At 43.5% G+C, this 26,386-nt stretch overlaps 1 long non-coding RNA gene across 1 annotated transcript; it reads right to left on the bottom strand.

The window, feature by feature from the left end:
- On the bottom strand, nt 1-26,386 carry LOC111933766 (uncharacterized). The gene is made up of 5 exons (XR_015274495.1): nt 26,184-26,386; nt 15,780-16,158; nt 9,573-9,693; nt 7,871-7,953; nt 1-2,245 (listed from the first exon to the last, which is right to left on the bottom strand). It is a non-coding gene; the product is annotated as an uncharacterized LOC111933766 (long non-coding RNA).

Here is a 26,386-nt window from a genome sequence, read left to right as displayed (position 1 = left end):
TTTGTAAGCTGATTTATGGTTATTTATTAGTTTGACTTTGTCAGTCAGATACACAAAAAGCAATGCCTTCCAAACACACAAGTTGTCATCCTGTGAAATTGATGCTGGTTTTGGATGGGTTGTCCTTGGGTTTCTATTTTCTGGTTAACTGGAGAAAATGTTACTTTTACTAGGCATGCTCCCATGAGGGTGCCTGAGAGTATTTGAAGGCAGGGAGCAACAGGCTTTGGATGCATAGTTGGACTGCATTAGCTTTTATGAAATAATCTTGTAACTTGAGACATGCCAAGGAACACTTCAAAGAAAATATTTAACTCAACCAAATCAGTGAAAAAAGGCTTTTCCTACCCCAGCCCCATATTCAAAGCACATAAAGTTCAATTTCTACTTTCCTTCTCTTCATGGGAAGAGATTTGTTTTGCTTTATGCCCCAGTGTGCTGGGGTGGCCATAGGAGAGCCCCTAGTATGCTTTGGTGTCTAATTCCGTAAGGTTGCATTGACTATGATTCCATCACTTCACTTCCTTGTGCAAACCTTTCTGGGGCTCTTTTGCTGAGGAGGGCAATTATTAACTCCATTAATGATTAACTTTGTGGGAATCATCACATCACCAGTGTAAACGAGTTCAAAACGAGAAACTAAACTTTAGGGCCATGTCTTTGCAACATGGATGCTTTGTATCCACAAATTTGGTTTGGTTTCCTAGAATTTATGTTACACAGAGATCAATGACAGCTTTGGGATGTAAGGAAGCTGGAAAATCTGCTCCAGGCATTTAGGTGCTTAACTGCCATTGTCTTGTTATGCAAATCCGGCTCTGAGGAGTGAATCATCCTACCTAAATTTAGCCATGTAAAAGCAAGCACTTAGTCTAAGCAGTTCTTTAGGTTTATGATATTGTCAGAGAAAGATAATTCAAGAATCTGGCTTCTCCTGTTGGAGGTATTAGAGTTCCAGTGAAGGACACATTTTCACATTAATTCTTTTATATAAATGCATGAATAAATGTATGTGTGCATATATATTTTTATATGTTTTAAACACAAAAATCTATGTTTTACTCTTCAGTTTTAATTAGAGATGTGCAGAAAAGCAGGATTAAATCTGAGAAAGTCAACTACTTGCTTGGATGCCATGATGCACTGGCATTGAAGAGGCTGCTCTTTTCTAACCATCCCATCTGTGACATCTTTCTCTTTCTAAATGATTGTGAAGACTGAAAGATCCTGTTCTCTGAGGATGTGCTCTAGATTTTTGGTAGTTGGGATGTTTGTCATGATCAAGCTTAAAAGTCAAAAGGGTTTAGGTTTTACTGGAAATACTTTATGCTCCTACAAGCTTTCCCTGTAATTTATGTGCAAGTGGCTCCAAATACACAGCTGAGGATGTTTCCTGGGGATAGACTGAAATGTTATTTCTGGGATATTGCATCAATGACTTCAGACTTAACCTAGGGGAAAAGGGATGAAGAAAGAGCATGATAGAAGCAATCTCTATGATCAGTTTGGAGACTTTATTCCTACCAGAGGTATTTCTTCTCCTTCTGTGCCATTGCAGTCAAGTTGTGTTTACTCCCCGATACATTTGTGCACAACACCAAGCAACAGCGTAAGGAGTGTAATTCAGGTGAAACACTTCCTAAATATTCTTCCAGCTCAGTAATAAATATGTGTGGCTGGTTTTTGTGCACACACAGGTGCCCTGGGAACAGGCTGGGATGCAGAAGTCAGATGTATTTATGACTGAGCTGAGCACTAGGGCGAGGGCGTGTGCCCTGCCTGGAGCAGATTCACTGCACAGAAGCTCCTGGAGAGAGAGGGGATCTGCTGCCTCAGCCTCTGCCAAGGACAAGGGGAGGAGGTCTCAGCCCCACCGAGTGACAAAGTACTCTGAATTAACAACAGAGGAAATTTACCCATGGAAAGAAACCCAGGGCACATTAGTTAGCCCCCCAAAACTGAATGGAAGTACTCGAGCGTTTGATGTGGAACCAAACGAGTTCTTAGGCTTTTTGCTGGTTTGAAGAAGTTTCTGGAACTACAATTCAGAGAAGCAGCTAATATTTCTCAGATTAGAGAGCAATTGGCATAAAACAAAGACTAGCTACTCTTTGGATTTTCTGGTTTTGCCCAGATTTTTTGCTTCTCCCTGCCATTCTGTCACTCCTTGGCTGGGATCTCTGCTGCTGCTGGTTTGATCCTGGCAGAACTTCAGGGATTTACCAGCCACCCTCACTGAGACCTGCTGAGGAAAGAACATGGTGCTGCTTAAAACAGGACTTTTTAATCACTTTCACTATCTTTACCCACACTAACACCCTGCAGTGTCACAGAACCCAGAGCTCACCCAGGAGCTTCAAAGTTCTTTGCATCAACTCCCCCTACCAAACCTCAGCATTTCCCACCGGGCACCGCAGACAAATATCACCAAATTTAAAACTGGAAATGCTGTAAATGTGATATGCTTCTCCAGATCAGCTTTAGGACATGTGCTGTGGCCACATGGATGTCAAGTTTTGGAAGACAGGTCATAGAAAATGAAACAAATCTAATTATTAGAGAGGGCTAGGGGGACTGTAGTGCACACTAAACTAAACTGCTCTGAGACTTGAGGAGCCCAGGCAGGAATTCTTTCAGGTATTACAGCAAGTTTCAAAAAAATCCATCATCACAAACAGTTTTAATTATTTCCAGCCAAATGCCTGTAACCTCGGCAAAAAACAATTATTGAGCAGGCTATTGATCTAGTCAGTAAATAAATACACTTATGTCATCAGTAAGCTAGAATCCTCCTGGGTATAAAACCAAAATCTTAAGGACTACTAGTTATCTGACATATGATTTTAATTAGGATTTATTGATTAAGGGTTTTTTAAAAACAAATGGACTTTCTTGATAAAAGGCCAAGCACAGGATTTTCTGCAAAGTTAAATAATGTCTGACTTGCTGTGTAACAACCTGTGACCCACATCCTAATTACTTTAGTATGGAACTTTGCTTTTTATTTCAACAGAAGTATGCAGACCACATTTATTCCAAATTTCATGAAAGTTTAATGCAGAGGGAGAAGGCCTCAGCTATCAGAACCACACAGGGAGGTGTTCCCAGTGCCTGGTCCTTGTCTGCTAACCAGGGGTGCCGCAGTCAGATAAAAAAGAATGAAAAGAAGGAGAAGAAAAGCACAAGAAGTTCTTAAATGCTAGTTCTTCTAATGAGCTGGACATGAGAACAACCATAACATCTCCTTGGAGCCCACTATAGTTCAGTGCCTGCTTAAAGACTCTCCAGAAAGTCCCACCATTCCCAGGAGGTGAAGGTCACAAGTTGCTCGTGTTGTCTGTGGGCTGAAGTCAATCTGAGATTGATTTTCCATGCTCAAGGTTGGCTTGAACCCTTGAGCAGACTCATTTTAGCCGCTGTGCTGCTGTGGGTGACAAAAACACCTCTGGGTACTGCAGATGGCAACGAGAACTGCCCGAGGAGGAGAAGCTCCATCAGAAGAAATCCCCACCATTTCCATTATTTTCCGTAAAATGATTGTTCAAATCGAAGTCCAACTCAAAGTAAACTATATGCACCCATATTCCTCCTGCTGTGAACTGTAACCAACACATTTATGCAGCCAAGAGCCTGGCCCTATTCACCAGCAGCTTAGGCAATTTTCCACACCTCAGGGGAAAGCCACAGCCTCCCTCCCCTGCTCTCCCTTCCCCATTTCCTGAGCAGAATACAACGTGATGTACATACAGCTCTCCCAGCCTAAGAAAGAGATTGTTAATCTTTTAGTGTTACATTAGAGCTAAAGAGTTATCCTCTGAGGAGGAGATATTTTCCTTAAAAGTAACCATTTGTGTCATAATCTTTTATCCATCTAAGTTGGGAAGAACCAGAATTTCCTGAGATGCCTGTGGGGAGCCTCATGACTCTGCCTTCCAGGTAGAACTAATCCTGTTTCTTTGTGGTACACAAAAAGCATACAACCACCCAAATCTCTCTGCAGCTCTACTAGAACCATTTAAGTCCAGAAAATGTCACTGACATTTGATTTTTTTTTTGAAGTAAACTCCAAACCCCTCCAGAGGTCCCCTGATGCTTGAGTGACATAAATATTCACTAGACCATAGGAGACTGCAGTCTAGTTTGTTTAAATTCAATTATGTCATTGTCTGCACCAGAATGACAGGGGACTAATAAAATGCATGGCATACCTGGATGAGGGGGAAAAGGAAGTGGCTGGCTCACTGGCAGTGCTCTGCAACATGAAATGGGGCTGTGTGAGGCTGTGTGCTTGGCTGATTGCTTTGCCTTTACCAAGTGTAACCCCACCTCTAAATGTCACCAGGAGAGAGTGAAAACTTCAATGCTGTCACTTTAATTTCCTTCCCACTGGGTAATTATAGATGAGTCTGTAGGCTGGTTTATTGTCTTTTTCTCAGTTCAGCTAAAACTGTGTAAACATTCCTGACAGTCTCCCAGGGGTAGCTCTATCCCTCTGCACTGGGGAGCAGAAATGTGGAGCAGCATCAGAGCAGGGGCAGTGACCTCACTACAGCTCCAGAGAGTTTCAGCCAGCTGCCTGAAAGCAGGGATGCCTCTGCAGCGTGAAGTCAAAGCTGCTTTAAAAACAGAAAAAAATATTTTCTTTCAGAGCAAACCAGAAGCTTTGATCTCTCCCACAGCAGAGAAAACCCGATAAATTTCACTTACAAACCAATTCTTTCTTTTTCAATTCTGAAAATGCAAGTGCATCCCAAGACTTATCTGAGACCTGATTTCTGGATGTCAAAATCTGAGACAAGTCCAGTAAAAGAGCAGCTCCAATGCTCGATGGAAATCAGTCAAGCCAAGGGTGGCCTTGGGATTTCAGAGGTTTTGTCTCTTCCTCCAGTGCAGCATCCTGGGGTGCCCAGCCAGCACTGGGCTCACAGAGCCTCCAGGGCTCCAGGTTCTGGCCTGGGGGGCAGGCAGGGTGTGGGGACTGCCAAGGGTCTGTCCCAAGCTGCCCCAAGAGATTCCCTGATGGGGATTGAGAACAAGCTCAGTTTTGACAAACGTGTGCTTTCGAGTTCCAACGCTGTTCCATCGAACAGCTCCCATCTCTGCCCTTCCCACTCCAATGTGCAGGCAGGCAGGCAGGCTCACTTAAAATACCAGCAGTGACAAAATAAACAATCTGATGTAGCAGTGGGCAATTCCCAGCCTGGCCCTGCTGCCTTTCCAGGAGAGCACGGTGATCACTGGCAGCTGCATGGTTTAAAAATTACATTTACCCTGTTTGTCTCAATAATATCTCCCTAACTGCTAGCAAGTGGTGTTTGGGTGCCTGGATGCTTTTCTCTTGAGCAGGTTTACCCTTTTAAACAATTTATATCCGTTTGCTTCAGAGAGAAAACAAACAGCAAATTATGATAATGGGTAATGTTTGCTAATGACCCACAGCAATGAAATACACCTTTGGCTTCCAAACCGGTACACAAACCAGCAGCTAACTTATTTATTAGCTCTGAAAAGGAGCTGAGGGTAAAAACACAATGATTATTCTCTTCATTCCCCAGGGCTGGCTGCTGTGCATGTGCTGAAAGATATTAAATACACTCCTGAACTAGAAATGGGAATGGGATTATGAAGGAGTGGCCCCAAACCCAGACCTAACAGACTAAATTTTGCCCCAAAAGTTTACACAAATAGTTTCTCAACGTCATTGCAAGCCATAGCAGCTGCCTCAAATCTATCCTATCTAAGAAATGATAGGGCAGAATTATTCCAGCAGAACCTTCTGGACCTGGTGCTGATGACAAGAGCAGAGACACAGAGTCCATTCTCCTATTTGGCTTCTGTTTGTCACAGAAAGTCACAAATACTCTTGCAAAGAAAACATAAATGACACGTGACATTCCAGTTAAAAACCACTAAGTAGTGTGACTTTTGGTTCAAGAAGTGGAGAGAAGACAGTCAAAAAAGAGTCAGCTGAGAAATATGAGTCATGACAAAACAGAGTGGCCTTGGTAGGCTGGGGCAGCAACCCTGCCAAGCCCAGCAGAGCCATCCTGAGCTATCCCTGCAGTGATTCTGCTGCTGGGAGAGGAAGATAAAACATTGCTGCTGGCTCAAACTGCCTGTGAGACCCTGTCCTGGTGTGCAGAAGGAACAACCCCTACTCCCCCCTGCCACAAACCACCTACATCATCCCCTACCCCAAAATGAACCAGAGCGGCAGAGGACGCCACAGTGCATTATATTTAAAGCAGAGAACAGGCAAAAAACCCCCAAAAACAAACCAAATGATTTTTTTACTTGGTCCTGAATTAAGAACAGAATAGTTCTTTGATTATTACTAGTGCTGGGATTTCTATTCGAATGATTTCCCACAGCTCTGTTATGAGCAAGAGGCAGGAGAGAGAAGGAAAAAAAGATAATAATAATAGCAAAAAAAAAGCCAGCACAGGCTGTTCTAGTCATTTCAAAGCACAAAGTAATCAGATGGCCATCTTTCTGAACATGTGTGATTGGTGAGAGGAAACCAAATGTCTACACTTCTCCTTTTTTAAATTGTAGAATATATAATTGTATCCTTTGTTGTATGCAGGTGCTCCACCCCCCCTGCTTTAAATCACATATTTGTGCTTCTTTCCAAATAGCTAAGGGACCAAGCCTTAAAATAAAAATCTGGACAGTCAGAGTGATTAATACACAAGGTTCCATGGGCTTTGGCACAGAACATTTGCATTACAAGAAGCTATAAAAATAAATATTTTGTTTTCTCTGAAGTACCAGAGCATTTTTATTGCAAACCTTTTTTTTAAGCAGTCTTTCTATGAGTTACACATCACACTTACCACTTGCTCCCCTTGTTAGTCTCTGGGTTGAACCAGAGGCTCAGAGGGAGAGATTTTAGTAGGAGTGAGACAGCAGGAAGATGCCTGTGTAACATCAAGAGGAAGTTTGATGCTGCATGTAAATAATGAATTTTCTTCACTTTTAGACTGCAGAAAAGAGAATATTACAGAATTGCTGTTGCCATTTTGAATGGGGAAATGTGAGGATTATGGACTCCCATCCAGCCCTGCACAGGGGAGAGCACAGCCTGTGCCTGTGTGATGTGGATAACATTCAAATCACACAGAAGCCATAAACAGCCCTGTGTGAGTTGCACAATTTGGTTTAACCTTTGATTTTTAGAATTTCGAGGACGTTGCCAAATTCTAATCAGGAAGTGTGACTAACAGCAGTGCTTGCCTTGCCTTCTGAGGGAAATGGGCTGGGTAGGGGACATGATGCTGGGCTGGGGATGTGGATCAATCCAGTGGCTGCAGCCCTTTGCCTGAGCTGTAAAGACATGTCCCCAGCTCCCCAAATGACAGGATTTTAAAGAAAAGGTGGAGCTTGGTAGATAAATGATGTCTGAGGAGGGAGATGTTCCTGCAGAATGAGGAGTGACACAAACCCTGTGGCCCTTGTGCTCCCAAGCAGGTCTGATGGAGACTGCACAAGGCCTGCAGAAATATTTAGTTTCAGCTTTTTTTCCCCCTTTTGTTAAAGTACAAATTAAACACCAAACCACACTTTGATGTTAAGTGAACTTTCCCTTTGTTTAATGATCTGTGAATTTGTTCAGTCCCCCCATTTGCTGCTTGTTAACCAAGAGCAGCAGACTGTTTACTTCTACAGCTGCCAACCAAACTGGCCTTAATAACAACCTGCCCTGGGCCTGTCCCCTCCCTCCCAGTAGAGGCTGTTCCTCATCAAGAATACACTTTCATCGGGTTGGATAAAAATAGGAGTTCACAGCCTGGTTTCCAGAAGCAGACATGATTTTAGAATATATGAAATTTCTGTCTGTCTGCTTTCACCTTCCTTCCTTTGTACATACCTCACGTATTTCCTGCTGGCCTCTGGGGGCTGAAGAACATGTGTTGCACCATAGATGGGAAGGACATGGAGTCCAGTCTGTTCCTGAAATGACACAGCCTGGTCAGAACTGATTCTTGCCAAAGCCAGGCTCTCCAGCTGAGTGCTCAGTCTGAAGTACTCCCACACTGACCCCACACATCCAGCCAGACTGTGGATGAAAGTTAATTCAATTCCACCACCACCAAATCCAGGGTTAAGGTGTATTTTCATCACTCTCTGATATTAACCTTAATATGAATGTGCTTCATTGCAAGAAAAGGTGAAAAAAGACTTGAAGTCTGAGCCCTGGTTTTCAATGTTACCAATGTTTTTAGTGTTATCAGAATGATTTAAAGAAACCTAAAGAAACCCACAAGGTGCCAGCTGTCCCAACAGGTGTTATAAACACTGCACAAAAGATGTATTTTAAGAGCTATTGGGAGGTTTGCCATGTTCTAATCAAACTGGTTCTTTATTCCTTTAGAAAAATTCAGCTTCCCCCTAGCCTCAAATTACAAAATTGCTGCAGCAGCCTGCAGAGGCTTTAAAATAAAATTGTACATTTGGACAGAGAAGGAGGAGATAAAGGAGGGAACTGTTTCCATGGGATATCTTAGCCTTAAAAATTATTAAATGTTTTGGTTAGGCTGGAACATTGTTCTTTCGTTATAAAAAGCAAGGGTGAAATCCTGATTTCATCCAGGTCAACGAGCAGTTTGCCACTAAGATTCAGAGGGGCAGGCACTCTGTCTGTCCCTGGATCTATTCAGAGAGATCTCTACAAGAAGTTAGATTGCTGAAAGAACAGTAGAAGGACAGGTGTTTTGGGTGTCCACCCCCACCTTGAGGCTTTGAGACATTTTGAGACACTGCCAAGCAGTGGGGAAAAGCCTGCCCAGTGCCTGCAGTCTCAGTATCAGTAACAGGACAGGTTTCAGAGCTCTGCTCCCTTCACAGCCACCCTGCACTCGCTGCTAGCTTGAAATGATGCCACCAAATGACTTGGGCTTGCTTTTCCAAGCTGCTGGATTTGCTAAATTGAGCTGGAAGGCTTCCCTGACCCCGTGGCACACCACTGGCTGTGCCCCATCCCTATCCCTGCCCACCAGTTTTCACTGAAGAGAACTTTCAGCATGGTCCACAAACACCATTACTGTAGCTCAACCTCCTTTTTTTTTGGCTCCCTCTCCCAGGAAAGTCTTACTTGTATTATTAAAATGTATGGTTAAAAAAACTTAGAAAAAGGAGTACTGTTTCAGATATTGCTTGATGTTCTGCCATGTGATCTAAAGGGGCCTCCTGAAAATCTGAGATGCTACAGAATCACCAAGTGATTCTTGAGTCAGGTTGGAAGGGACCACACAGGGCTCACCTGGTCCCAGCTCCCTATTTTAACACCTTCTGCAAAGACCTGACTTCCAGCTGCTACAGCCACAATCCTGTCACTGCGCTTTGGTAGCACAGCTGCCAGCACAGCTCATGAACTCACAGCTGCAGGAATGGCAGCTCTGCTGGGTTACACTTGAGAGGGAACCCTCAGAGCTCAGGACCTTCTTCTGTGTCCTTCACAAAGGCACCAGAGTTCAGAGGTACAGCCTCCTTCAGAGATGCAGAATACACAGCATCCCTCAGCAGATTGTCCCAGTCACTCGCTCAAAAACCCCGTTTCTACTGGATCTTACCTGACTTTCCAACCATTCCTTCTGCTCTGCTCTTCTTTGCAAGACCAGAGGTGTCAGCAGCTCACGGTTTTCTCCCTTCTTTCACCACACAGTGCAATAAAGTCTCTTCTCACTGCTCTCTCTGACAAGGCAGATGTTGCTTCATTTAATCACATTTCAGTCTCACATATCAATGATTCTTTTCCCAACCCACTGGCTCCTTTATGTGGGTATAATTACATCCACACAGGAGATGGTCCTGGGAAAATTACCACAGGAAACATCAACCTCTCCCCTTCCCTGCTGATCCATACTAGTCCAAAACTGGAAATAAAATGATTAGACACATAACTCAAATGTGGACTTCCCTCTGACTTTTACTAGAAATTGTAAAACATTCAGGTATTTTGTGCTTGTTTTGTCTAGGAAAAAAAAAAAAAAAAGGACAGGGTGTCTTTTCACCTAGATGAGCATTCACTTCATAGATTACTTGAGTTCAAAATGAGATATAAAATAGCTCTCAGCTGTATAACCTATATAAAATTCTCCCATCTTATGCTCAAGGAAGGGAAATATCCTGCTAGAGCAATTTTACAATCTTTATTTAAAGGACTCTCAAATACATTTTTCAGCTTTCCAGAAGTATGTTTTGCTGCTGATACTTTCCAAGACTCAATGCAATCACTTGTTAATAAAAACATGGTTTAATATGGTGGCAGAAAAATTGATACCACTTCCATTCTCTGCCTTAAAACAAATGAAACATAGGAAGGAATTGAGCTGTCTCGTTTCTGAAATGGGAAGCAGATATTTTTTCAAGTTCAGATCATTACCAAGTGTAATATTCATATAACAAGATTAACTGACCTCGTGCTATTGCTTCTCTGGAGCTAACTTTGTGGGAAATGTATTACAAAACCTAAAGAGAGGAATACTGTTTCAAAATCTTGTGCCCTGCTCACCAACCAAAATGAAAAATCTATGAAAATAATGAAAATGGTCATTATGGAACTGCTTTGTGTGGCAGCAGGAAGGTGTGCACACTGCAGGAAGGCCCTGGAATCAGAAACCTTCAGCCACTGGAGCTGGCTCAGCTGATGCCTTGGGGTGGCTCCCTGGAACAGAGGCCAGACAAGATTTAGAGAATAAAATGGGGATTTATTGAAGGCCTTCAACAGGCACACCTTGGGCAGTCAGAAACCTCCCAGAGGCTGCACCCAAGCTGGAAGATGGTCACAAGTTTCTCAGACAATTACAAGTTTGGTCCATTTCCATCTCAGGGGTTAATGCTCCAATTCCAGCTTCAGCTAATGAAGTCATTTACCCCCAGTTTGCTCCCCCAATTCACTTTTTTTTATTCTTTCAGGGCCTGAGGCTGTGGGGTGTCCTTGGCTCTCAGGCCTGGAGAGGAATAGTTTTATCTGAATAAAATGGGAGAACAGCAGCTGACAGGCCATGGAGCTTTAAAGTTATACACAAAGCAGTGCAGGATCTGAAAAACAGGAAAGCTAAATCCTAAGGCATCAGAGCCACTGCAGGCCCTGAAGCAGCTGCAGTGTCCCTGTGCTCCAGCTTTGTGCACACCCTCTCATCTGTACTTCATGGGATGGAGCAGCCTCCAAACCAGCAGAAAGTCACTCTTCTCCTGCGGCTGAGGGGACAAAGTGCTGGAGTCTGAGACACAGAGTGTGTGCCCTTGTCTCTGGTGCCTGGCTCTGAGATCCAGGAGAACACTGAATTTCATACAACATGAATGGGAATTTTTTTCATAGTGTTACATGAAAACAACTGTTAGACAGAAAAGCTAAAAGTGTGAGTGTATAGAGAGTTTTCTTAAGTCACTGGGTGAAAAAGTTAGAGTTTAGAGTTTAAGCTAGTATAGAAAGCTGAAGACAAAGTGGAGGATTTAGGGTGTTGTCTCTTTTCCTTCTTTCTTCTTCATGTTCTTCTTCTAGAGGTTTTTTGGTAGTAGTGATTGGATAGAAAATGCTGCAATGCAGCACACAGGTGATGGGTCGTTGGGTCATTAGGAAAAATAATATACGTGTCTACTGTTAATTGGATAAGAATGAGTATAAAGATAAAAGAACTGCATGGTTTGGGGCCATATTGAGCTTTCAAAGCCAAAGTGAACCACAAAGTGAGCCACAAAGTGAGCCACAAGGCCATTTTGTGCCATCAGAACAAAATGTGCCAGGTTGCAGTGAATTAAACTTGTGCAGAAAGTCTGGAGAGACCTGCCAAGTTTTGTGATAACATCCTAACAAACAGGAGAAACAAGATCCTAACGAGCTTTGGAGTTTGTGTCCTGACCCAGAGGACTGAAATAAGCAGGACTCCCTGTGAGGGAATATCCCCAAGGAGCTCAGCTCAGAGAAGCTGAGAAATCCAGGAGTAAAGAGAAGTGCAGAAGAAGCACAGCAGAATCAGAAGAGAAAAAAAAAACATAAAGAATTTTTAAAAAGTTACACAAAGAGCCAGGGAAGCAGAGCTGGGCACTCTTTCCTACCTTTTCAGTCCTCAGTGCATCAGGCCTAATGACCTTAAACAAAACCCAGTCCAGGCTGATCTGAAGCTGTTCAGTGCAGCCACTCATCTGCAGTTATTCCTTTTTGTCATCAAACTGAGAAAAAGCTGTTTACTTTGATGCAGCACCTGTCTTTCCCTTGGAACAGGGAGAACTGAGTTCAGCTCCTGCTTCTGCTCCAGGGAAAAGAACACATACCAGGAATTTCCTTGGACAGCCCCAGATTTGTGCCTTGCAGGGGGGAGAGGTGAGGCTCTCCTCAGTTATGGTAGCACTGACACAGGGGAGGAAAGGGAATGATTTTCCTAGCCTGGTGCTGGAGACTTAGGGCACTGCTGTGGGATAGGGCCACTCCACTCCCACTCCATTTCAACTTTTGAGTTCTTCTACTGAGTCTAACAGTAGCTACAAGGGACTGAAAACATAACCAGGTCAGAACACCTTATGGTTTGGTCTGTGTGTTTTGTGAAATAACTGCTCAGATTCAGAAGGGAACTGACCTTGGATCTCCCACCTGGGCAATGAGTTATTCCACCTGCAAGAGCTGTGGAGCAGGGCCCTCAGCATCCCACGAGCTGGGGAGAGGTGAGCTGATGGGAGAATGTGTAAATCAGCCTCCTGCAGCCTCAAAAAGCCACAACTCAGCTTGCTGCCAGGAAATCCAAAGAGGCACTGGGAAAGAGAAGGGCAAACACAAGGGAAGGAGAAGAATCTGACAACACTGACAGAGAACAAGTAATTGTGAATAAACCATAGATTTTTCTCTGAACCACCTCCTTGGGCATCACAGAGGGGAGAGAAGGTGGTGACAGCTTTGCCACTAGGGATCTATCCAGTTTTAAATTTCTAGGTGGGATTGGAGGGATGGATGGCAGTGGGAGAGGGCTGGACACAAAGACCCAGAGGTGCTCTTAGCTGCCCATTTCTGGATCACAGCAGCACCACTGGACAGATGGGATGGGATGGGATGGGATGGGATGGGATGGGATGGGATGGGATGGGATGGGATGGGATGGGATGGGATGGGATGGGATGGGATGGGAGGGGATGGAAGGGGATGGGATGGGATGGGAGGGGATGGGATGGGATGGGATGGGATGGGATGGGATGGGATCAGTGGGATGGGATGGGATGGGATGGGATCAGTGGGATGGGATGGGATGGGATGGGATGGGATCAGTGGGATGGGATGGGATCAGTGGGATAGGATGGGATGGGATCAGTGGGATGGGATGGGATGGGATGGGATGGGATGGGATGGGATGGGATGGGATGGGATGGGATGGGATGGGATGGGATGGGAGGGGATGGGAGGGGATGGGATGGGATGGGATGGGAGGGGATGGGATGGGATGGGATGGGATGGGATCAGTGGGATGGGATGGGATCAGTGGGATGGGATGGGATCAGTGGGATGGGATGGGATCAGTGGGATGGGATGCTTGTTTGCTGCCCTACAGAGCCTGGCTGACATTGAATTTGGACACAGATTTAAAGGAAATCTTTGAATATAATACTTGCAGTACAATGCTTATGTCCAGATTTTTAAAAGGAAAGAATTCATTTGAAATTTTGATCCCTTTTCAAGGCCTATATAGATCTGTATAATAAAGAAATTAGAATGTTTATGTTTGCTTTTCATCAATTTCCCTAAAAACAGGGACAGAAATTATTCTTTTTTCTGTCTTCAAAGAGTTGTCAACCCCGTGGGACAATAACTGCTTCCTGTTCGGTCTGTCTGGTGGGACTCTGACCTCTCATGTGTCTGTTATCTCCTGCTGTTATTTCAGTATAAAACATATATATGAATAGATATTTAACTATATATACCCTAATAACTATTTCCTTTCCACAGGCCCTCCTCTCATAGAGTACTTCCACAACAATTAAAAAAATTTCAGATACACTTAATTAACAATTTAAAAAAAGAAATCAGATAAATTGCCATAGAGGAAATGAAAAGGGTTTTTTTTTTCAGCAGAGGATACATGGTGATTGCCCTTGATTAGGTGCAAGATTTGCAGTAATGCCACCACATAGCCCTGCAGCTCATCCTCCTGCCACATTACCCTTCACTTAATCACAGGAAGTAGTTTTATGACAGTCAAGGAAATTCTGGACACTGCAGGTAAAATGTTTTGTCTCATCAGTATTTATTTTTCCCTCACAGTGAGCTCCGTCAGGTTTTGACTTTTTATTTTAATTTTTTTTTTTTTAATGATTGTGCAAAGCTTAAATTAGGAATTAGAAAAACCTCTTAATATTAAGCATTTCCAGGAAATAATTTATAAAATCCTGCAATGCTCCACATGGATGGCTCAGAAGAGAAGTAATCAACCAACTCGGTAAATGTCAAGGGGAAGATTAGCCTTTACTTCTGATGAACACAATTCAGCAGCCACATCAAAAGGTGCCTTTGCATGTGGAACTAAAAGGACTATTTCCTGCTTTAACAAAGTCTTTGACTTGCCTGTAGCTGCAAGTTTATCTCATTCACAGAACCAAACCCACCTTGATCTAAAAACTGAAACGCCTTTGAAGACCATTTAACCCCTTGCTGAAGTTGATAGAAGAGTGTTTTGGCTGAGTATTTCAGATAAGCAATTGCAAAAAGGGGATTTTTACTTTGATTTTTGTTTGGATTACAAGATTAGCCCACCAGCTTTGAAAAGCTATCCAGAAGGAGCCTGACTCTGAATGTCACTTACCTTGGTGTGGGTGTTTCTTGCTGTTCAGGAATGTGAAGGGCGGAAGCAAAGCTTGGTTTCCTTAGATGTTCCACACAAGTACAAACAATAAGCACAAACAGCCAGAATGATACATTTCTTTGACCACTTTTGGTCAAAAATCTCCCTAATACCTCTACACCTCCTTGTCTGGCAAGGGTTTGAGGAGCAGAAGTCCCCCAAAGGCTCTCCTGGAGCAGCAGGAACTGAAGTCCTGCCCTGGGTGCAGAGCAGAGTCTGGCAGGGCAGGACCCCTGTGCTCAAGCCAGCAGCCTGAACTCAGCTCTGTGCCCACTGCAGCCAGCTCCAAAGGCAGAGGAGAGCAACAAGCAGTGCAGGTTGAGGCTGGCTACTGATGCCTTAGGATTTTAGCTTTTATATTTGTCATGTATCTGTAATCCTGCAGTTCTTTAGTGTGTAACTCCAAACTCCACACACAGTGTGAGCTGCTGCTTTCCCATTTTGCTCAGACACAGCAATTCCTCTCCAGGCCTGGCAATCAAGGACACCTCACTGCCTCAGGCCTGAGAGATGGAAACAAAAGGGAGTTGGGGCAGCAAACTTGGGGTAAATGAGTTCATTACCTGAAGCTGGAATTGGAAGATGAACCCCCAATGTGCAAATGGACCAAACTGATAAAAGTGTGGAAACCTGTGACCCATCATCCATTTTTGGGTGCAGCCCCTGGGGGGCTTTGTCTGTCCTAAATGTACCTGAAGGCCCTTCAATAAACAGAGCTGCTTTTTATTCCCTTGATTTTGTCTGGCCTCTGTTTTTAGGTAGCCCATAAAGGCACCACTACCCTGGCATGCACTGACATGTGTGCTGTTGAAAACAAAACCATCTCCTTTCTGGGCTGAAATGCTCGATTTACCACTTCTTTCAGATATGGATTTTATGCACAGAGCAATACTTAAAAAACATTTGAGAATTTCATGACAAAATACTAGTCTGAGTATAATTACAGAATCTTACTGGGTGTCAGTGGTTGATCTGCAAAGATGAGCAGCAGGGCAATGCCCTCCCCAGCCTGGCACAGCCCTGGGGTGCCCAGGCAAGGAGTGCAGAGTGGGCTGGGTGCTGGAAACAAGGCTCAGCCAGGAGTCCCACGAGCATCACCCAAGTCCAGAGTGGTGAGGGAGGTCCAAAGTCACCTACAGCACATCAGGGCTGACAAGAAGCCACGGCCAGGGCAGGGGAAGAGGATGCAGAGCCTGGTGGCACAGGCAGTGTGCATCTGCAATGTGACTTCAGCTGCCTTATCAAGATGGGGAGTGTGCTAGAAGTCTCCTTATTCCAACATTCTGGTGGCATCCATGGTGGAAATTAACTCAGCTGTAGCAGATTGGGAAATCTGTGGAAAAAACAAAAATTGTATAAGATTAAAATAATTTTGCTTCTTTCTTAAAAACAAAATATTTTAAAATGCCAGTTAATTAATATTACAGCATCTTTTAAAATTTTTAATTTTTTTTTTTTTCTGGCATGATGACACTGTTTCTGGCATTTACAGGACACAGAGACACAAGAAACAAGTTTCTATTTCCCATTCATATGTAAAACCAAAGGAAAGGAGAAATGCAGTGATGTGATTTATAGACTACTTCCAGATATTTCCACGGTAAACTCTTGAAAATCTTTTGTAGCACAGATATTTCAACACATTCAAATAGTACTGAGCTCTTTATTTGCCCTATAAACAGTGAGACAGGAACTTCACAATCTGTCAAATGTAGAAGCAAACGAAACCAAACTGCTTGTTGAACCAATAGAGAAATCGACTGTGAACATCACTGATTTTTGGCCTCTTTATTCTGTCCTCAAGTGATCCAACACTGTCAGGCTTTAATATATGATCACTTCTTGCCAAGCTATTTTAAAGCAAAACATAAGGAAATGCAAGTTCTCCTATCTGTGGGATAGCAGAAACCCGTGCAGGATTGCTGGGAAGTGTAAAACTGCAGTTTGTGGAAGTTAATGAGCACATTAACTGGGCTCCACACACACAAAACACTTGCAGACATCTCTAGCTCCAGGGACAGGGTAGCACATGCCAGAAATGAGCTGGGAAGTGCACTCAGAGCATCTACTGCAGATCTACTGACACCAATTGCTTCTTGATTTTTAAAGCATTTCTGAGCTGTTCCAGTCTCTGGTTTGATAAATGCCTCTCTCTCCAGATCCTCCAGCAGTCTTGACTGGTGGGAAGGTTGTTTCTTTAGGTAAATGAAACATGGTGTGGGCTAAGACAGCCTCAGTTTTCCCAAGAACTGATTAACCTTTCTATTTACAGCCATTACTGGTTTTGGAACTAGCAGTTTGAGCCCTGAAAAGTGAGGGCTGCTTTCTCCTGGCATCAAAGCTGGCATGAAAGCTTCATTCCTTTCCTACCATGAGGCACCATTTGCTCACAAGAGCTTTTCAAAGAAGGGGTTAATTTCCCAGAACTACTTTTGTTTCAAGCAAGTCAGTCAAACGTAGAACTAACCCCTGATAGATTCTGAGGAGATTCACAACACATGAAATTCAAACAGAGGGATTTTTCTTACGAAAATTCCCTTGGGTCAAGAGAGGTGGTGGTGAGGAACCATAACTAATGCAGTAAAATGGGAGAGCATCAGAGGGAGTGAACTGGCAGCTGTTTAATGGTGCTGCTCTGCTGCAGCACTCCAGGCTGACCAGCTCTGATTTTGCTCCTGATGTATCAGTCCCTCTGCTCTGCCGTGACCCAGCCGCTGAGCCCCCCTAGCCTGAGGCACAGCAATTGTGGTTCACTCACTGGAGCCCAGAAAACAGGCTGAAAAGTTCAATGTTGGAAAAACATTCAGCCTTAGCATGGGAGATCCTTCGAGGTGAAGTTCCTTCTTTGCTGTCCCTCTCTTTCACCCTTTCAAAATGACAGCCAGTGAGAAATAGGAGGCTAAGTGTCCTTTGGGACACCCCAATCTAAACATGGTTAAATTAACTCTGGAATAAAGCATTTATTTTTTCTTTATTTTATATTTAATATTTTATATTATCTTTAATATTTTAATATTATCTTTTAATATTTTATATTATCTTTATTATCTCTATGTATCTTTATGTATCTTCATATTCTCTTTATTTTTCTTTGCCTTTTAATTTATTGCCTTTTAATTTATATCTTTGTCTTTTAATTTATATCTTCGCCTTTTAATTTATAATTTATAATTTATAACCCATTCCTAATGTTTTTAGCCCCAGTGGTTTCTCACCCCAAATCCGATGAGCAGGAGCTGATGTTTTATTCTACATATGCTGGGTGACCTGCAAGATGTGTGAGTGTTTTCCTGCTCAAGGCTTGCTTTGTTAGAATAGTTTCCTCCCTGGGTTGTAACCACATTTCTTGTGGGTTTTTTGTTTTTAATTCATGGAGAGGATGGCTGAAGCATGGGTTCTCTGGCCATCAGGTCACAGAGTCCCTTCCCAGCTTGTAACAAACAGGCCCCAGTCCCAGAGGGGACCAGAACTGTTCGGAAATGGTGGTAGGAGAGGGAAGAGGTGTTTTCCATCACCTTTGTCCTCTACTGCAAATTTCAGAGCTGATAAACAATGTTCCACCAAGGGGAAGAAGCTTCTAGGCCGGGGTCTGGCCATTTCTCAATGGGTTTGGGGTTTCTCTGGGGTCTAAGTGGGTTTGGGGTTTCTCTGGGCTCTGTTTCTCAGTGGGTTTGGGGTTTCTTTGGGGTCTAAGTGGGTCTGGGGTTTCTCTGGGCTCTGTTTCTCAGTGCAGGAGCCTGTGCAGGTGGATCCACAGCAGGGGCATGGCTCAATTCTGCCAGACATTGTCACATCCCCACCACTGCTGTGCTGGAGGGGAGGAAGGTCACCTGGCAGTGTGGGTCACTTCCAGCTGTCTGAACTCCCCCATGTACATCCTGGGCCTCAAGCCCACCAATAATCAGTTTGACACCTTCCTCTTGCCTCTGGATCTCTCCCTCTCTCTGGAAATCTTTACCAGAAGCTGCCTTGCCAACCTTCATGCAACAGGAAAGCTTCACCCCTCTCATCTCATGAAATGACTCCCCCAGGCACTCCAGCAGCTGCAGCAGGAGCCCTGATTCTGAGCAGAGAATCCTCTCCTCTCCTCTCCTCTCCTCTCCTCTCCTCTCCTCTCCTCTCCTCTCCTCTCCTCTCCTCTCCTCTCCTCTCCTCTCCTCTCCTCTCCTCTCCTCTCCTCTCCTCTCCTCTCCTCTCCTCTCCTCTCCTCTCCTCTCCTCTCCTCTCCTCTCCTCTCCTCTCCTCTCCTCTCCTCTCCTCTCCTCTCCTCTCCTCTCCTCTCCTCTCCTCTCCTCTCCTCTCCTCTCCTCTCCTCTCCTCTCCTCTCCTCTCCTCTCCTCTCCTCTCCTCTCCTCTCCTCTCCTCTCCTCTCCTCTCCTCCTCGTTCCATCCCCTGTGGATATTAACAACCACAATAGTTAATCCTGACTGCCAAAGGACTGTCAGCACTTTGGGGATTTAGAAGGGACTGGGTGCCAAAATTCTTCAGGCTGCCTCAAAAACACAGTCAGTGTTTAACCTCGCAGAGGTTCACACAGACAGACAGACAGACAGACAGACAGAGCCAGTGGCAATTCCCAGAGCACCTTGGCTTTGCAGGGCTGCCTCCCTCCAGCCCTGTTCTCTGCTCCTGCTCCCACAGATAAATCCAGCCTGGGGATATTGGCAACAAGGGGTGTTTAGTACAGCAAACTGATTTGCTTTGTCAGAAACACAACTGAAGCTCACAATGCCTTAAGGGCCTGCCAAAAAAGTGACATTTCCCCCCCTCCCCCCCAATCTAATTTTTAAGGGGGAATTCCCATGTACAACTGAAGTTTGTATCACATAGAACCTGAGCAAAAAGGTGCCTCTGGGTAGCATCTGGTATAAACAAAAATTAAAGCAGCAAAATTAGGTACTGAATGTGCCACCATGAGCAGAATGGAGGGAATGCAACAGAGTGTGACAACAGAAAGGGAACATAATAAAGAATGCAGATGGTAGGTTTAAGTTTGATGCAGTTTGAAAAAGGAGGAGGCATGAGAGAAATCCACTGAAAGGAGGTGGTGGGATGATGGGATAGCTTTGGTAGCTGCTGAAAGATGCAAGCAGAGGGGAGGGAGTTGGGACAAGCAGGATCTCCAGCTTTCAGCAACTGCTATAGAAGAAAAGACATCAGTAGAGAAAAAGGAGATGCAGCTGCCCTGGCATTATATTTCCTTCTCACGCAGCCTTCATACTTATTAAACAAACTTATATTCATAAAAAATATCAGAAGCCTTTAAATTTTTATTTTACCTGTTATATTTTTAAGTCATGAGATCAATTTTTTTTTTCAATGGCAATGAAGAAAATTAAAGGAATATTTAAGGACAGTGAATTAATAACAGAAGAAATTTAAAAATCTGGCTATGGAAAACAGTCAAATAGGCATCAGAACAGCTTTTCAGCTCAGTTTAGATTACAGCAAGCAATTTCTTATAGCTCCTTTTTGGTCAACACACTCAAAGTCTGTGAATCAGGCATTTGCCAGCTCAGATCTGGGCTTTGCTCTGCAAAAGAGAACACACATTGCCAGCCCTGCTTTTGCAAGGAGTCTGGCAGCTCGCCACATCACAGCAACATAAGAACAGAATCACTCCTTGAATACTGTTATATTTCAGCTTTTATCACCACTACAAAAGCCCATGAGTTTAACTACCCTTTATCAGCAAACATCAGTGTTTGAGACCAAGAACTGTACCTTAACAGACAGTCTTGGCCACTCTCATCTTTTTGGTACCTTCATTCAAAACTATCCCACTAAATTCCCCACCAGAGATGTCCCCGAGTTCTTTTGCTTAGTGTAAATATCAGCATGTGGCCCTAAATCAAAAAAAAACAGCACAGCATAGTGTACAAATTCAACTGTCTTTAGTCAGACAACTGACTTTGTATGTTTTCATAAAATGTGCTTTAAAACCTAGATGCCATGAGTTATAGTTCTTTTGCTTTATTGCAAATTGATGTTTCATGCTTAGAGCATTAGCTCCATTCTTAGCCTCATCTGTCTGAACAACCTCAAAATGCCTGTGTGTGTCTGCTTTGTGGAATGCATTTTTGCTGGACACCACTCTAGCCTTTTTGCCTGTTTGTAAAGCTCAGTTTATATCATTGAAAGCACTGGCACCTGATGTTAACTTCAAATGCAGTGAAATCCTTCCTTTCCCCTTTCCTTTCCCCTTTCTTTTCCCCTTTCCTTTCCCCTTTCCTTTCTCCTTTCCTTTCCTTTCCTTTCCTTTCCTTTCCTTTCCTTTTTCCTTTCCTTTCCTTTTTCCTTTCCTTTCCTTTCCTTTCCTTTCCTTTCCTTTCCTTTCCTTTCCTTTCCTTTCCTTTCCTTTCCTTTCCTTTCCTTTCCTTTCCTTTCCTTTCCTTTCCTTTCCTTTCCTTTCCTTTCCTTTCCTTTCCTTTCCTTTCCTTTCCTTTCCTTTCCTTTTTCCTTTCCTTTTTCCTTTTCCTTTCCTTTTTCCTTTCCTTTTTCCTTTTTCCTTTCCTTTTTCCTTTTTCCTTTCCTTTTTCCTTTTTCCTTTCCTTTTTCCTTTCCTTTTTCCTTTTTCCTTTCCTTTTTCCTTTTTCCTTTCCTTTTTCCTTTCCTTTTTCCTTTCCTTTTTACTTTCCTTTTTCCTTTTTCCTTTCCTTTTTCCTTTTTCCTTTCCTTTTTCCTTTTTCCTTTCTGTTCCTTTCCCCTTTTCCCTTTCCTTTTCCCTTTCTGTTCCTTTTCCCTTTCCTTTTTCCTTTGCTCCAGAGGCAGGCTGACAAGCTAACCTGACTAACTAATCTTGACTCAGTTCTGGGGATTCCATGCACAAAAATAAAGCCTGTTCTTTGCTACCTACAAATGCTTGTGGCTTTGATCCCTAGGGACCTTCCCTGAGCAGAGCCCATGGGTGATGTGTTGACCCCCTCTCACCACGCTGCCACAAAGGCACAAAGGACACACAGGTAAGACGGTGGAACGGGCCCAAGTCTCCTTGCACTCATTTTTTGTTTATTTTCACCCAGGGAGTTGCATTTGGGGTTGCACTGCACTTAGGCCTGCTGGAAGGCAGAGCAGCTGCAGCCTCAGAGCCACCTCAGGCACACTTTGTTCAGCAAGCACTGGCAGCCTGCCTTCATCTCCCATTTCCCAAAAGGAGCATAAAATCTGGGGTTTTTTCAAGGAGGTGAAAATGCAATAAACATAACATGATGATGAGGGATGTGCCAACACAGCCTTTTGGGCTGAAGTTGGACAGTGAAAAATTAGGTGCATTAGAAGTTCATAAAGGAACATTAATGGAGACAGTAGGGTGGGGGGAAAGGGTATTTCATTTTCTCTGGCTTGCTGAACTAGTCCTCATCAGCAGAGGTTTCTGTGCCAGAGGTGTTTGGTACCAGAGTGATAGCTTAGGATTTTAGCTTTTATATTTTTCATGTATCTGTAATCCTGCAGTTCTTTAGTGTGTAACTCCAAACTCCACACACAGTGTGAGCTGCTGCTTTCCCATTTTGCTCAGACACAGCAATTCCTCTCCAGGCCTGGCAATCAAGGACACCTCACTGCCTCAGGCTGAGAGATGGAAACAAAAGGGAGTTGGGGCAGCAAACTTGGGGGAAATGAGTTCATTCCCTGAAGCTGGAATTGGAAGATGAACCCCCAATGTGCAAATGGACCAAACAGATAAAAGTGTGAAAACCTGTGACCCATCATCCATTTTTGGGTGCAGCCCCTGGGAGGCTTTGTCTGCCCTAAATGTACCTGAAGGCCCTTCAATAAACAGAACTGCTTTTTATTCCCTTGATTTTGTCTGGCCTCTGTTTTTAGGTAGCCCAAAAGTCATCATTGTGAGTGCTGAGCACAGCACAGAGCAGGCGCCCGTCAGCGCTGCTCTGCTCGTGACCCAGGGCAGCACGAGCAGCTCCGCAGCCCCTTTAAAGCACTGATTTCTCAGGAGTTACAAGATGTGAAAAAGCAGAGATTTAACATGTCCAAAACAGTTCTGACAGAATTCAGTGGAACATATTTAATTATCTGGCTGCACTAAAAAGCTGCTGTAAAAGCCTTGTAACTCAGGGACAATGTACCATGAACACAGTGGGTTTTCATGCAAATCCTTAAAACATTACATCTCAGTTTATGCATCATTACAGACAGCTTAAAAAGGTTTTACAGAAATATATTTCAATTTTGAAGTACTAGTAGTCAACTATTCAAAGAATGATGAGATAGGAGAACTCTTGGCTGCTTTAGTATCATTTTGGAATGACATAAATGACACTGAACAATAGAGGTTTTTTTGGGAGGTTAAATAGTTTGCATTAACAGGGTAGGGCAGAAATAGTCTCTATGGTAAGCATAGGCTTTACCAATATTAACATTTACTTTTACAACATTTACTTTATTTCTTCAAAAAGCAAGTCGTTGCTATTTCACATTAGTCAAAATTATTTGCATTAAATGCAAAAAGAAAAAATAGATTTTTTCTGGGAAAAACCTGCACAGAAAATGGGAATTCTATTTGTTAAAGTGTCAGAAAAATGAAAGGGGTAAAGCCAGCTCTGGAGGGCCAACATAATAAAGAAGTAAAGACCAAAGGGGTCCCCATCCCAGTTCCTGTGCTAAGGACAGTGACAGCAGGTGGGGACACTTTCCATGGTATTTTCTCCAGCCTCCCAGCCCAGTGAGACCAGCACTGCCAGCAGCCCACTCCTGCCATCCCACCAGTGTGTTACTGAGTATGAATGGCAGCTAGAAAAGCACCTGGAGCTGTGAGGGCACTGAATTGTCTTGGAAAGCAAGGGCAGGAGCAGTGAGTGAGCTCATGATGGATGGAGGGATTCCTCCCTGCAGTGGGATTTCAGCAGCCCCTGCTCACTGATCTGAAGCACTCGGGTACCAAACCCCAATCTTTTGACACATCATGGGTTTTTTTCAAAGCTTGTACAGCTTTCTAAGGGATGTCTGACCTAAGAACAGAGTGGGGTCGTATTTAGGAGGCTTTGACTGTTTCTTCTCTCTGGTATTCCATTACCCACACCTGCTTTACTCACTCCAGACAGGAGTGCTACTGGTTCTACTTGCCCTCCCCAACAAGGAAAACCCTCTTTTTTCATATAATCAACCAGTGGCCCAAGTGCTAATGAAGCTAATGAAGCTCCCCTGCCTTGGTTATGACTGGGGGGATTAATGCTCTTTTATTCCCCTTGTCACTGCCACTACAACACCTGTCCACTGTTGCTGCTCTGGAATATGCCTGGCCCAGCATTTGCATTTAATTCATGGCTTCTGGGAAAAGAAACAACTGATGCAGAACTTTGGCCAACAGAGTTATGAATATACAAAGGTAGATGGCAAGATTGAAAGCCAGTCAGAATTTATCAAAGTGGAAGGTGAAACAAAAAGACTTCCCAACAAAATGCCACTGACATTTATATTAAAGGGGGGAACAAAGCCCAGAACTGACATTTAAATATAATGCCACCTGTGTAAAACCGAAACTGAATTTTTTACAGGCAGCAGGAAAGCTTCAAGGCAACTCCCCTTGTCTGTTTGTTAACTGTGCAGCCTTTCATCATAAAAGGTTTTGCTTTTTTTGCCTTTTTACATTCTTTAAAAGGGATATTGAACAGTGACTATGCAGAAGGCAAGACAGCAAGAATTAAATGAGTTGAAGAGATCTCAGCACAGGTAGCAGAGCATCACATTTAATTCTTTTGGTGTTCATTTTAATAACATTTATCATGATGAACTCTTAAGTCATTACAGAGTGTAAAATATGCAGTGCTGTGCTTTGTCATTTAACATATAATTTATCTCCTCATTGCTGTGATGAAGACATTATTACTTCTTTAAAATAACTTCTTATCAGGCAAGTTCAGCCACATACCACTGGTTTTATTTCAAAACTCCGCACAACAGTCATAATCAGCAACTGATTCCCCATTTCTTTTCTTCATTACTAAGAAAAAACTCCAGACTACTTGTCAGAATCACTAATCAACAAAGTTACCTGCAGGAGAAAGGCAGGGAAAGGAGATCCCACCACAGACCTTGTTGCCAGGCTTTTTGTCTGTCTTTATCTGGTTAAATGCTTCACAGATGCATGGGGTAAAGTAGAAGGAACATTTCTTTAAGTCAGAAAGGCTGCTCCTCTGACAGGCTACATACAAGACAAAGAACTGCACCACGTCACCTCACTGTCAGACCTATCCATTTGTGACCAAACCACACTTCATTGTCCAGGTGGAGGTCTCAGCTTGATCTGAAGTGACTGAGCACTTATTTAATCTCTAAATAAATGATTCATTTCTCTCCTTGTGCAAGTACTTTCACTTCCCTTTAATTTCCAGCTACTGGACTTTTCAGGGAGGGAACAAGGAGCTCTGGGTCAGAAATCTCTTAATGTGTACTTGCAGCTTTCTGCCTCCAAGCCCACCTTGGCAAGGGACAAGGGCTGATGTCCTCTAATGTCTCACTGAAAAGTTTGCTTGAAAGTCTTCTGCAGAGGATAAAGGAGGGTACTGCTTAATGTTCCTTAAACCACTGTAATCCCAAGATCCTTGTTCCTTAATATTGCTTTTAGTGTGACTTGCCCTGGGGGAGCACTGAACATAGTCAGGAAAGCTCTGTACCTCAGCAGGCTTTCAATCCTCTTCTACAGGGGGAAGCAGTGGTGGCAGCAGGAAACAATCAGACTAGAAAATGAAAGATGAGCAGGAGTCAGAACTCATCAGCTGCTTCAACTTGAAGCATTTTATGGGCATTTTGAGAGAAGTTGAAAAGTGCAACAAAGAGAAATTAAGAGTGGTGTTATAATCATCATCATAGTGACATTTGTTCACAGATTGTCCCTTTACTAATTTTGATTATCACCTTTTGAACAAGTACAGGCTGAAGAACATGAGCTACACGAGCACACTGACATGTCCAAAAAGCAGTGGTGATGACTCAGGAGGGTACAGGTGGCCAGTTCAGCACTGTGCTCAGAGGCAATTCATAAAAACACACCGTGCACATAAAAAATCATCAGGAAACTACAGTCAAAATGGGAGCTTCATGTAATTTAACTGCCCAGCTGCAACTCTGAGTGTCTCATCACATGATGGAAAGTTGGGAAGTGCCTTGAGGACAAGGAGCCAGAGTCTAACTGCAAGCAGAGTGGATTAGGAAAACTGGGGCTAGACTAGACTAGACAGAATGGGGTTCTTCTCTGCACCCTCATGAATTTAAGATTTCAAAATAATGAGAAAGAGCTTCTGGATTTCAGCTGTGCTGATTTTACCCCCAGGTGGTGTAAAAGCATATGGATTTTGATGACTCAAAGTAGACAATTTGTTAGATAAACTAGAAAACATCACCTTGTTCTCTACAGATGATTTGGTGAAACAGCTGGAAGGGCTCACTTCATGCATCAGTTTTGGGTCTGCAGCAGAGCTGAATTACAAGGCCTCAAGGACTTCATTAGTCTAAATTACTAAACAAAGGTACCTGCAGGTGAAGGGCAGGGAAAGGAGATGTCACCACAGACCTTGTTGCCAGCACTGCAGAACCATCCTGGGGT

The sequence above is a fragment of the Cyanistes caeruleus genome, chromosome 10 (genome assembly GCF_971803275.1).
Source record: "Cyanistes caeruleus chromosome 10, bCyaCae1.hap1.1, whole genome shotgun sequence".
NCBI classification, from domain to species: Eukaryota; Metazoa; Chordata; class Aves; order Passeriformes; family Paridae; genus Cyanistes; species Cyanistes caeruleus.
Note: the sequence above shows the minus strand (reverse complement) of the source record. Positions and strands in the feature narration are given on the sequence as shown.